Genomic DNA, 12,906 nt, shown 5'->3' with positions numbered 1-12,906 from the left:
TGTGTTTAATTGAATGTAAAGATATTGATATTTGTTTTTGTCTCAACATCTCATTGAGCGCCCATAAAGCGTCGAATTGTAATGAAAGGAGGAAAGCATAACAAAACAAATGAATAAATAACACATTTCCTACAACATAATAGAGTTGTCTGCACCTGCCGAACACAACACGCCCCACTCTTTATCAATACATCTGGAAATATCGTGAATCAATCAGGACGGCCCGCAGACTTCCACATTTCAATTCACAATACATTGTGAAAGGGAAAGAATCACTCAAAAAATCTGTCCTTAAAATAGGCAAACACGAACTAATTTCCTTATTTATTGCGAGGGGAGGTGTGAGAGGGGTGAGGGAGGGGGTGTTAAGCAAAATATTTGATTGTTCGATCGTTTTGTTGTCAATCGACAATCGACGGAACTGAGGAAATTGAGTAATAGCTTCAACGAACGCTTTGTCTGGGGAGACCACGGGGGATGCGGACTTGGGAATAAATGAGGATTAAAACGTTTTCTTGCATAAGGTTTGAGCTATAGCTATATTTTAATCTATCAATGTCAAACTACTGATTCAGTGTGAAAATTATATCAGTCAGTGTTTAATAGTCCAGTCGTCGAGGTAAGGTTCATTCTTTCTTTATCCAAGTGCTTTTTAAAGCTTTAAGTAGGTCAAAATGACGTAACTTACCTCTACATATTGATAGCATGAGCATAATAAGCCTAAAAATAAGACTTTTGGGGTGCAAAAAATTGTTCAGTAAAATTCCTCCGTAAAATATCTCAAGTTCACAGTGTTCGAATAAAATATGCAAGTTCTTGTCCGCAGTGGTTCGCGAGACATCGAAGGAAATGAGAACTTGAGTAAGAACACGTCTGTTCTGACGGTCTGACCTTCGTCTGACACTCGGCAAATTGAAATAGCTGTCTTTGAGGGCGCCGTGTGCATCCGATCATGAATTACTTGTCTGTGAGCAGTTTTATACCTAAACCAACTTTATGAATTGAGGATTAAAATATTCACGTGCAAAATAAAAAATATTTAATGTCCTTATTTACAAAGGTACAGGAAACAGTAAATATTACAAAAGGTATTATCAAATTGATAAAAACACAAAACGCTGAATACTAACTAGAAACAAAGAGTAACTGATAACGGAATTGGGTTAATAACGCAACATTAAAATCGAACAAACGGGTGTTGTTTAAACAAAAAATAAATATTTGTATCTACCGAGCGCACGAACCTACATCCTTTGTGATATCTACTACAAAAGCTGTACAGAAAGTCCACTCCGTGTCGCTATTCAAGCATTAAGACTCAAACTCAAAAACGTTTATTCAAATAAGGCTAATAAATGAGCACTTTTCGAATGTCATAAACAAAAGATAGCCCCCAAAATGCCCATATCACTAATAAGATAGAGATCATCGGGATACATTTATTATTTACTTTGGTCCATTATTACATAAGCTCGCCTTAAATGTGTCATATACCTACTACATAGGTCTGTTACTTGAGCCTGCAACCCTTCTCTTAAACTCTCTTCTTTACTCTTTTGTTTATCGACAGGTACTTAAATGAATTTACAGGTGGAAATTATATGAAAATCGAACCATCAGTTTCGTGAGAGTAATATGCACCAAAGTGAGCCTCAAAATTATGCATGTTACATACCTTGTAAACCTTCTGACTCGTTTCTGTAGTGTAGATCCTTTGTCGTACATGGACAGCAAAGGTTTTGATTTAATGGCACCTGCGGCAATAAACAAATTTATTAAGTGAATATACCGTAATGGCTTCGTATCGGATATTTTTAAAACAAACAACGGGAGGGTAAATCGAAAATGTCGTCGCCAGCCTAATGCTTTGTATTTGCGTTTAAAAGGAAATCGAGTTATGGAAATAATTGCTCGAATCTAAATATTGCTTTATTAAAAAGTGCCGGTTTTTAATCTGGGGTATTTTTTTATTAACATTAATTGTATTTGACTTAAAAGTACAAGATCTCAGTAAAACCTTTGAATATTGGCATTTGTTCAAAGTTGATTAACATTTATGCTTTTTGAGTGACAAGTTTACAAAAGACTGCCCCGAAAAGCACCCAAACGCTCAATTAGCCAACTTCATAGACGACTATTTATTTGACGAGAACTGTACCCAGTCCTACCTACAGATAAGGCATGTTTTAGCCAATTTAGTGTAGATAAGCTAAATTTGCGACAAGGGTCAATAATGTATGTAACTTTGGGGATCAAATACCTTCAACAATTAGTACTTAAGGCACTAAGACTTAGGGCCTGTTCGCCATTACTATAGATATCTAAGCTGTGATTGGCTGCACCTAACGCTATTAGCCTGGTTTACACAGATCTATCTAGATAATACGATATTAGCACGTTACTGAAATTGCCGCTAAATAACAACGGTTTTAGATTACATGCGAAGTAGATGTATCTCGGTCGTAGAGGGTCCGATCACTTAAAATTAAACTGGAGTTGTAACACAACATTGGGTATATCTTAATAGTTAAGATAACAATGATGATCAGTCTAGTGATCTATCATCTAAGAGAGATCTCATGGACCCACTCCCGCTCCAAAATTCTTGGTGATTTCTAACGAGTTTCCAAAATGTCATACACACTGATGAGTAGTTAGGTTACACCATTAAATAAAGCTCACTAAATATCAATCACTTTTTAAAATAAATGTAATTGTTTCGAACGGTTCCATCTTCGGGAACTATTGACAAATAGACAAACAAACATCGCAATTAACATATTATTAGGGAAATAAGGATAATCATCAATTGAGCTGTTGCAGGTCTGTAGATATGCATTGTACAATTAATCTAGAAACATTTGACACTAGCAAACCCAGTGCAATATTCGTAACAAGTGGAATCCTGCAATAGTATAGAAGATAAAGGTGCTTGTCCACCGCAGCGGCGCGCGTCCGCAAAACGCAGCGCAACCAATTTGCGACCGTGACGGATGGCGACCAATTAAATTGTTGGACACTCCATGTTGCACGGTACAAGTGTTGGAGAACTGTGCTTGAGTATTGTGAAGTTACATTGTAAAGTCGTGGTGGCCTAGTGAGTAAAGAACTGAAGTATGAGGAGGGGAACCTCTCAAGTATGAGGGTGTAGGTTCGATTCCAGATTAGGCGAGTTCTAATGCAATTTTTCTAAGTTTGTTTGGACACCGATGACTGTGTTTCGGAGGGCGCATTAAACTGTAGGTCTCGGCCTTCATACAACATCCTTGGCAGACGATGCAGGTAGTCAGAAGCCAGAAAGTCTGGCGCCAGTCTTACCGTGGGGAATACCCCAATAGGGTTGCCCGGATAACTGGGTTGAGGAAGGCAGATATGCAGTCGCTCCTTGTATAACACTCGTACTCAGCTGCATCCGGGTGAGACTAGAAGCCGATCCCAAAATAGTTGGGGAAAGACTAGGCAGATGAAATAAGGGTATGATAGATTTTTCCAAAACCTAAACTGAAACTAAATCTTTCACTTTTGTACCGCGCTAGGTGTAGGCGCGACTCGCGAGACAAAAGCCAATCGAGTGTCGTCAAGTAATTGACGGCTCGCTATTCTACCTCCATCCCTTTCTATCCCTTATACAAGGGCTATGTATAAGAGAGATAGCTATACAGGAAGATCGGAAAAAGAACATTTTTGCTAATACGGGACATCGCAGTGAATGTTAATTAATTCATTAATGGTTAAATGGCTTCTGTTAATACAATTACCAAATGTCCCTTTTAATTCATAATGCTATTTTCTCTTTACAACTTCAGAAGATTTTATTCCAAGCTTTGATACTGATAATTTAATTAATCTCCAATCTATCGATTTTCTGTATACAATGGAGTTCAATTACGCTGCACAGATAAATATTTAATGTATCTAAACAATCAGGCTAATCAAAACTAACGAACTAATTACAAAACGGGGGATTGTCCCGTGACCAGCCAATCGGCAATGCCAACAGCCTGACACAAACACGCGTGTTTTCTATTAATATTATTGACATTCGTAACAAACAGTAAAATGTTGCTAACTATGTATTATCTATTCTATTTGTAATGCAATGGTTAGTTGAGTGTATACAGGGACGCGGTCGTGCGGTCGCGGCCGGCATTATACATATACAGATTTTATAATATGATATGTTTGTCATTCTAATTCAAATGAACTTATTCAGTAAATAGATTTAAATAAAAATAAGTAAATACTGTAAATTTTTGTCACAAAAGCCCAAGCAACACCGTCTTTCTTGGAAAAACTGTTGACTATGGATGTTCACGTTAGATGTAAGAAAAACGGGCGTTCATATAGTCGATTTAACTTATTATAACGTATTGTCGTATTTATAAACTCAATGATTTTGCTTCATTTTACAACCGAATGTCTTTGAAGTCATATTTGTTAGAAACATACTTGAAACTTTATCTTTGTTGTGAACAAATACTCCTCTTGAAGAATAAGTTTCAAGTGTGTCGATCAAATCTGAAGCAACTTGTGAAGAGTGAAGTGTTTCGACTTGTTTAAAGAAAATGCTTCGAACACGGTCTGACTTAAAGCTTCTGAGGTTATTTTGATGATAATGATGGGAAATCAGTAAATGGGTCTGTTGGCTTAAGTAGGAGACAAGGTCACACTAAAATTGGTCCATGTTTTTCCTTTTTATATATGTATATGTACATGGAGATTGATGATCTAATTTCTGACCCTAGTAAGCCTAGAACAATTATTCCGTAGTTCAGATCATTTTTAAAACATAGGCAGCTGTACTAAGGTACATTATAATGAAAAATAATGGAAATGAGAGACACTAACTAGAAATATAGTGTTGTCATTTTGACTTTGACTTTTTCTTATTAGGTAGTCGGTATTACTCAATGATTTTAAGACTTAACACGTACCTTAAAACAACCAATATCGAGTGCATCAATAAACTCCATTACTGTAACTAGAGCATTAAGTCTATCTAAAGTGAGCCGACTGCACAGAGTGGCTGCCAGCTCGCGGTATGCACGATTAACGCACGCTAAACACGCGAGCATGAACACCGGTGGGTAGCAAGCTTTATAGCGTGGTGAGCTGTTACGTGAAATATTTGAAATTTAGAGACCAAAGAAACTGTAATTTTTCATGCTTTTGAATATTGGCTATTTTTTTTCTCTCAATAGAAACCCTAACCAACCGTAGCTCTAGCATCGAAGGCAACAAAACCCAAGGAACTGATAAAAATAATTGCGTAAAAATCGAGCTAATTTATTCGTTTCACACTTCGTTTGCCAGTGATCAAGATTGATTAAAATTTCAACACTACTGGTTGTATCAACCTAAGTAAGATACATACTATCCAAGCCGTTATTCCATGCTATTTTCCACTTTGTATAATTCTGCTGAATACCATAAAAATGTTAAACAAATGTTCAATGATGGCCTTTTAAATAATAGTCATTAGCATAACAGGCAGAGGCTCGAGTATCGATACATCGGTATCACTCGATATGATATACCTTTGATCGACGATGCGAGTATATTTGCCATTCATTTGCGACACCGGGTCATGTTTATTTTACTTTCATGTTTCATACATTTGTGCAAACGTGTAATAATTTGCGTAGAAAAAAGTGCATGTTTAATGAAAAAATTACGCTCGTTAACTCAGAATTATTTACACTTAAGATAAATAAGAGGTATAGTGAACTTTTAAAAAACCGACCAAGTACGTGTCGGACTCATTCCATTATTTATAAAACTGCCTTTTAATCATGTCTTTCGCATACACTTGTTGAGATAGGAATTGATAAAAAGTCCTGTTTTACCATTTGGGTAGGGAAATAAAAAAATATCAAAAGCCAAACCCAAAACAAAATCCATTTACTAACTGTTGTAACTTAGTCCTATCACCACAAGTCTACCTGCCCATTAAAAATCTTCTTCATCAGATATTCTTATAAAATGCTACTTCAAACATCACCGCAAGTCGCGCGACTCATGATCCTCCGAGCCTTTTCCCAACTATGTTGGGGTCGGCTTCCAGTCAAACCGGATTCAGCTGAGTACCAGAGCTTTACAAGGAGCGACTGCCCTATCCGACCTCCTCAACCCAGTTACCCGGGCAACCCGATACTCGCTTATTTGTCGCGTGTTGACGCGCGCTTTGTTCGCGTCGCGTAGCCGTCGTGCAGCTGTCGTGTTACTGATTAGCTGATATGTTGCTGTGGTGGATGTACGGTTAGCGACAAAACTCCGTGAACACAACCAAATTACACAATATCTGAACACATTTACAGGGTTGTAGAACAAAAATAATATAAGAATTAGACAAATACGATGCTGAACACAGTTTAATCCTACTAATATTATAAACGCGAAAGTTTGTATGTATGGATGTATAGATGTATGGATGTTTGTTACTCTTTCACGCAAAAACTACTGAATGGATTTTAATGAAACTTTACAATAATACATATAGCTTATACATCAGAATAACACATAGGCTACAATTTGTAAACATATTGTTCGAAATACTAAACCTGCGCAGACGAAGTCGCGGGCACCATCTAGTATGTTAATATTGCTTCTGTTCTGAATATTACATTCTATGGTTCAGGTATTTTGTAATTGAAATGCATAATATTTTGTATACCTATGTTTTTATTGTGTTAAATGGATTTTGTTGCTGTCAGTACCATGTTGTACTGATATTCATGGAATGTTCGGGTATAGTTACGATTGCACACGATAATTTAGACAGGAAATACGATAATAAGTATATAAATTGTATATCTAACTCGTGGTAGCCTAGGGGTTAAAGCCTACCTGCCTCACAAGGAAGAAATTGTGGGTTCAATTCCTTGTCCGGTAAGTGCCAATATAAAATGTCTTAAGCTTTAATAACCTGCAACAAAAAGCAAGTTTCTAGGCAAACTGAAAGTACCTAATGAGTATCATAGAATCGTCACTGTCCATCGTCAGGCACCGTCCAGTATACTGCACAAATCAAACACTAGTGGATATCAGCGAGTGCGCCCACATGCCGTGTTTGTCGCCGTTATTTGTGTGCCGTGTTTGTGTCGCCGGGTTTGTTCGCTATCACTCGTTCATTGGAGTAGTCGATTGGTATGTGTGTAGTATGTTAGGCCGATTTTAAGTAAGCAAGGATGGATTTGAAAGGGTCTTGGTTGGTGGCTGTCTTGTGTAGGCTTCGGAGTAACTGAAATCTGATGTCTTACAATAGAACATGTGCCTTGTATAGGTAAGTTGTTATTACACATTGACAATATTTAAACTTTTTATTAAAGATCTTTCGAAGTCAAAGTTAAAGCATTCAATTTAGGCTTTTAAATTCCAAATTGAAAATCTAAATTTGATTCTAGTTGCCTATTCGAAAAGCCTATGGAGAAGAACGGACTAGTAACTTATTGGTTACAAAGTTTTTCGAAGTAGGTTCAAAATATTAATAAGGAGGTCAATATGAGTTTAACCAACCAATTACATTTAAGTCGTGTTACAAGTATCTACCTATAGTATTAATATCTCTAATAGTCTAACGAATTAGCCTTTTCCACAAGAAGTAATTTTCTTTCAGTATAAAACCTTATAATTTCTCAGAAAACATCAATTTTCTGCACCCACGCATACAGCGGTACTTTCTAGCCCACTAACCCCGGGCACTCAGGGCCAATCAAACTTATAATCCATATTTTCCTAATAAAACGTTTTTTATGAATTCTTGGAAATTAATTAGGCGTTAAGCTGCGAAGCACTACGTTACTTGGAAATATCATTAGAGCAGGATTTTATAGTAAGTAATAGACTTTTATGAAGGTTTTTCAGAATACCTTACGGTGTCTCTGCTGGTTTTTATGATTCTGTGATTTACGTTATGTCATATTATGGCTCTTAATACCTTTTTGGGGTTTATCAGTATTAAGGTAAAAAAAGGCTGTTAATATCTTAATTAGTAAAATAACAACACTAATACTTGATTGAAAAGTTAACTTCAATCTGGGCTAAGGAAGGCTTAGCTTAAGTAGCTGATTTATAGATATAAGGGTTATCAAATATGACTTATATTAGGTACATGTATGTAATAAATGTGGCATTACATGAGAGGTAAGTGTGTTTATATAAATAATCTTCCTATCATACATTACTATTGTATTGTATTTGCCACATAACAACGTTTTAATAATTATCCACCATTACACAATAGATGCGTACTACCACTAGCAAGCATGGCGGCGGCGGCAGCGGGCAGCGGGTAGCATTCGCTGCAACTCAGGTATTTAGACAACATTCCGACCATAACTCAGTTATCTGTTATAGCAACGCAGTAAGAAAGGATGAACGGAGATGCCATAATGTAGAGTCAGGCGCCTTCTTTTTGGTCAAATACGTACTGTAAGTGTAATCAAAACGATCATTTACGAGTGAATTATCTTTTCATATCATATCGTTTATTGCATTCCATTACGTACATTAGGTCAAAAAGTCGTGGTGGCCTAGTGGGCAAAGAACCAACCTCTCGAGCATGAGAGCGCGGGTTCGATTCCAGGTCAGGCAAGTACCAATGCAGCTTTTCTAAGTTTGTATGTACTTTCTAAGTATATCTTAGACACCAATGACTGTGTTTCGGATGGCACGTTAAACTGTAGGTCCCGGCTGTCATTGAACATCCTTGGCAGTCGTTACGGGTAGTCAGAAGCCAGTAAGTCTGACACCAGTCTAACCAAGGGGTATCGGGTTGCCCGGGTAACTGGGTTGAGGAGGTCAGATAGGGCAGTCGCTCCTTGTAAAGCACTGGTACTCAGCTACATCCGGTTAGACTGGAAGCCGACCCCAACATAGTTGGGAAAAAGGCTCGGAGGATGATGATGACGTACATTAGGTGAAGAATATAAAATGAATGTCACAATTATGGACCCTGATCCTGACCCTATGGTACAGCAAAATAATTAGAAGAGAGTAACTAGCGAGGCGATCGGGATCATTGAGACATCTGTCAACGATTTTTGGTGTTACAAAAATAGGCAGGTTCCAAAGAAGACGTATAAGGGCGGAGACAGTAAAGTTCCTCGTCCTCCGAACACCCGCATGGTGACGCTAGTTTCTTAAGTGAGATTCCGCTATGGCAGCTCCGCTCGTCTTTTGTTCTACATGGTAATGTCGTGCTTATGTATGTTTGTGTATGGGATTACGTACTTATAAGCGGTATTGTGAATGGTTGCATTGTTACACTGCACTTAATTATTCAAATGAGTTGATCGTGATTCCGAGATAATAGGACTTTAGATGTTTGCTGAGGTTAGTTCATGGATAATGGATAAATAAAGAAACCATGTTGCTTGCTGGTAGTCAGTATTATCAAAAACTGCATTTAAAGTACTAGCGAGTTACTGTAGAGATAGAATCGCCTGTCGCTTCTTGCAAGGGATACTCCTCTGTATCTGATTAAACTTGGAGAGAAACCTGAAAATATTGTAGCATTAAGTAAAAGAAATAATGAGAAACAGATCTCAGTAATTCAACTGGTAGCAGTAGGTGATGCTTGTCTTAGTATTTTAGATCTTAATAAAACGTAAGATAATAATTGACCTTCACTCACTTTGCCCCTATAAAGGAACACATCTCTAATGTTATGTTTCTTAAACGCCAACTAAACCTATCAATATAAACCGTTCTACTAACATAAACTAATCAAATCCCGCCAGTGTGCGTCAAACGATCACACGTGCCGCCGTGGTCTGCGGCGGTGACAATGCGGTGCCGCTATGGTCTGCGATATTGTGCACATTAATTGGCGACTTCGACTAACTGACGTACACTTGTACGGCGGACCGTGATATATTGAGATCTGGTTAGGTTTGCTATCGTAAGAAGAACATTTAAATAAAACTACTTTTACGGATTTTATCGCGGTTATATTATATTATTTAATCCCGACGTTTCGGATCCTTTACAGCATCCATGGTCACGAGCAGACTAAGGTGTTGGTCGTCTTGATATATTAGTTACAAACAGCTACCCTACATTTTGTTAATTAATATTCGCGTAAGTGTCAGAAATTAATATCGTAAGAAGAAATTGAGAAATGTACAAGTGTTGTTGCAATGTAGGGTCAATGTTTTTGGAGACTGTCTCTTGTAAAAATGGTCAGCCTACTTTGAATAAATGACATTTATTTTATCTTTCCACTCTAGGAATAATGATAACGGTTAGTTTAAAGTTGCTCGTAATAACAATTTCCATTTTGCTTTGCCGCGTAAAACACAGGTATACATAAGTAATTTATCATCATCTGCCTAGTCTTTTCCCAACTATGTTGAGGTTAGCAGTCCAATATTTATTAATAAGACTGGTTGTCAAACTTTCTGGCTTCTCACTACCCGTATCGACAGCTAAAGTACACTTAAAATCGATCGACCCTACAGTTACTGCGCTGTACTTAAAATTCCCATCCATTAAACAACGAACTCGTTTGATGAACATGTCCCACCATACCGATGGGATGGATATGTTATGGACCAAGTGATAAATTGGGCAGTATACATAATGCCCGGTCATTATGAATAATGCCCAATATGAGAGTGCAATTTGATAATAATTATTCAAATAATCAAATTGACCGGGCACTATACATATTGCCCGTGACCTTTTGGGCAAAGTAATACAAACATATTTAATTTCATTTTTTTTTATTGTTATTGACATTTAACTTAAAATAAACTAAATAGAACACATCCCATATCAATTGACAGAGCATAGAAGTAAGCATGCAACATGCAGCAAGCATGGCTTCTGTCACGGCTCCGGCGCTGCGGGGCTCCGGCGGTCCCATGCGAGCTTATCGTCGCAGATGGTTTTCACGCTCACCACCGCAGCTTCGGCTTGCTGGCCGGCCCAGCCGGCCAGCCTCAGCCGCGGCGGCGAGCGCTTCAGCTACCTGCGCCTCAGCTCGCAGGCCACCTCGCCCCTCCGTGCCTACGCGGTTTGGAATTGCACTCTAGAGGTAGGGCAGACAAGACTACGTGGAGTCGGTTTTGCAGCGATTCGTTTTCGTCACTAAGTTCAGTTTTTAATACAATGTTTTGAATCCAAATTAAATTCTACCATAAAAAAACGAGCCAAGAAAAACGAGGCCGAGTTAGTAAATTAGATGACAATTGTCCAATTAATAATTTTGTGGCTAAACTTATAATTTCCCATTAAAATAGAACATATAATTTAAAACAATAATCATAAAATATGTAGCAAGTAACAGGATTTATTTATTAGAACAACTGCCACCCTCGCACCGCATAAAATATAGCTTTATTATCAAATTGCCCAACTATCATGTAGCAATATAATAATGCCCGTACAATGTGATAAATAAAGAAGTTAAGATAGTTATTAATCACTTGGCCCGATAAAGGTAGACATTATTCATAATGCTCGGGCATTATAAATAATGCCCGAATTAATCACATGGTCCATAACAGATATAACCCCAGCGCGACGAATGCGATCGCTCATGCAACGCCAAGCAACAACTTAGCAATAGCACCGTCAATCAGTATTAATGTTGCAGAAACTGAGATGATGCAGTTTGCTTAGTCAAATCATTGGTCTGAATAATGTACTTTGCTAGGAAATCCGGCCTAAATTCGCTTTTTTTTTAATCACTTCGTCGTGGTTTAACAAAATTCAAAATCTTGGCGAAACAGCACTTTTTGAACGTCAACAATTTTCAAAAGACAGCCCCCAAAACGCCCAACCTTCACCACTTCCTATGTGTTTTTGCAGGGAAGAAGAAGTGGCACAATAAACTTCCCAGCAACTACGCAGTCTCTCTACTTTTACCTACGCAGTCCCAAGCACGAGTTAGAAGCATTATAGTTACTTCCTACTATAGTAACAATATGAAGTTGTTATATTTGTCGGAGGGGCCATCAGGATGGCTGGCACTATCGTCCGACATCAGTTAGGGTAATCAAGCAAAGAGATAAATTTGGATCTACAACGCTAGGCAATAACACTAGGTACACTAGACGTGACGTAGGGTAGTAACGCCACGAACACTCAATGAAGACTCGACCAAGACTGAACTAAGACTGAACTAAGACTGAGCTCCGCGGACGCCGCGCTGACCGCCACGACTCCGCCAAGCGCGCCAAATTGTTGTTTCACCGAAAACGCCACCAGAGGGCGCGCTTGCGGCTCGTTCAGTGACCGTACTATTGACTATCTCCGACACGGCCATAACTGACATACACACGTCCTCGTGTGGCTACACATTGTACCTGGTGACAGAAGAAAACAAAACTGGAGTAACTTTTCAGCTCGGCCTACCTGACTACACGAGTAGGAATGACAAAATAATTTTAAACAAAACAGAAACGAAATATTTAGAAAGAATGCCACAATCTTAAAATCAATCGAAATCAGATCACACAATCTCGAATCAATGCACCATGTAAATGATCCAGACAGACCTAAGTCAATCAGGAATCGATAGGCTCCAGTCCTTCTCACTGGGCGTGTCAAAGATGAAAAATGATCAGTCCTTCTCACTGATATGATTTAGAATGATCAGTCCTTCTGACTGATATGATTTAGAATGATCAGTCCTTCTGACTGATATGATTTAGAATGATCAGTCCTTCTGACTGATATGATTTAGAATGATCAGTCCTTCTGACTGATATGATTTAGAATGATCAGTCCTTCTGACTGATATGATTTAGAATGATCAGTCCTTCTCACTGATATGATTTAGAATGATCAGTCCTTCTGACTGATATGATTTAGAATGATCAGTCCTTCTGACTGATATGATTTAGAATGATCAGTCCTTCTGACTGATATGATTTAGAATGATCAGTCCTTCTCACTGAT

General features: G+C 38.1%; 1 protein-coding gene across 1 annotated transcript in view; it reads right to left on the bottom strand.

The window, feature by feature from the left end:
* LOC110383293 (uncharacterized) overlaps positions 1-12,906 on the bottom strand; it is a 133,070-nt gene that overhangs the window by 81,776 nt on the left and 38,388 nt on the right. The window contains exon 2 of the mRNA XM_049850065.2: positions 1,676-1,754. The gene's annotated coding sequence lies outside the window, so the exon portion shown is untranslated. The remainder of the gene's footprint in view (positions 1-1,675; positions 1,755-12,906) is intronic.

This window comes from Helicoverpa armigera, chromosome 28, assembly GCF_030705265.1.
Source record: "Helicoverpa armigera isolate CAAS_96S chromosome 28, ASM3070526v1, whole genome shotgun sequence".
Classification (NCBI taxonomy): domain Eukaryota; kingdom Metazoa; phylum Arthropoda; class Insecta; order Lepidoptera; family Noctuidae; genus Helicoverpa; species Helicoverpa armigera.
Note: the sequence above shows the minus strand (reverse complement) of the source record. Positions and strands in the feature narration are given on the sequence as shown.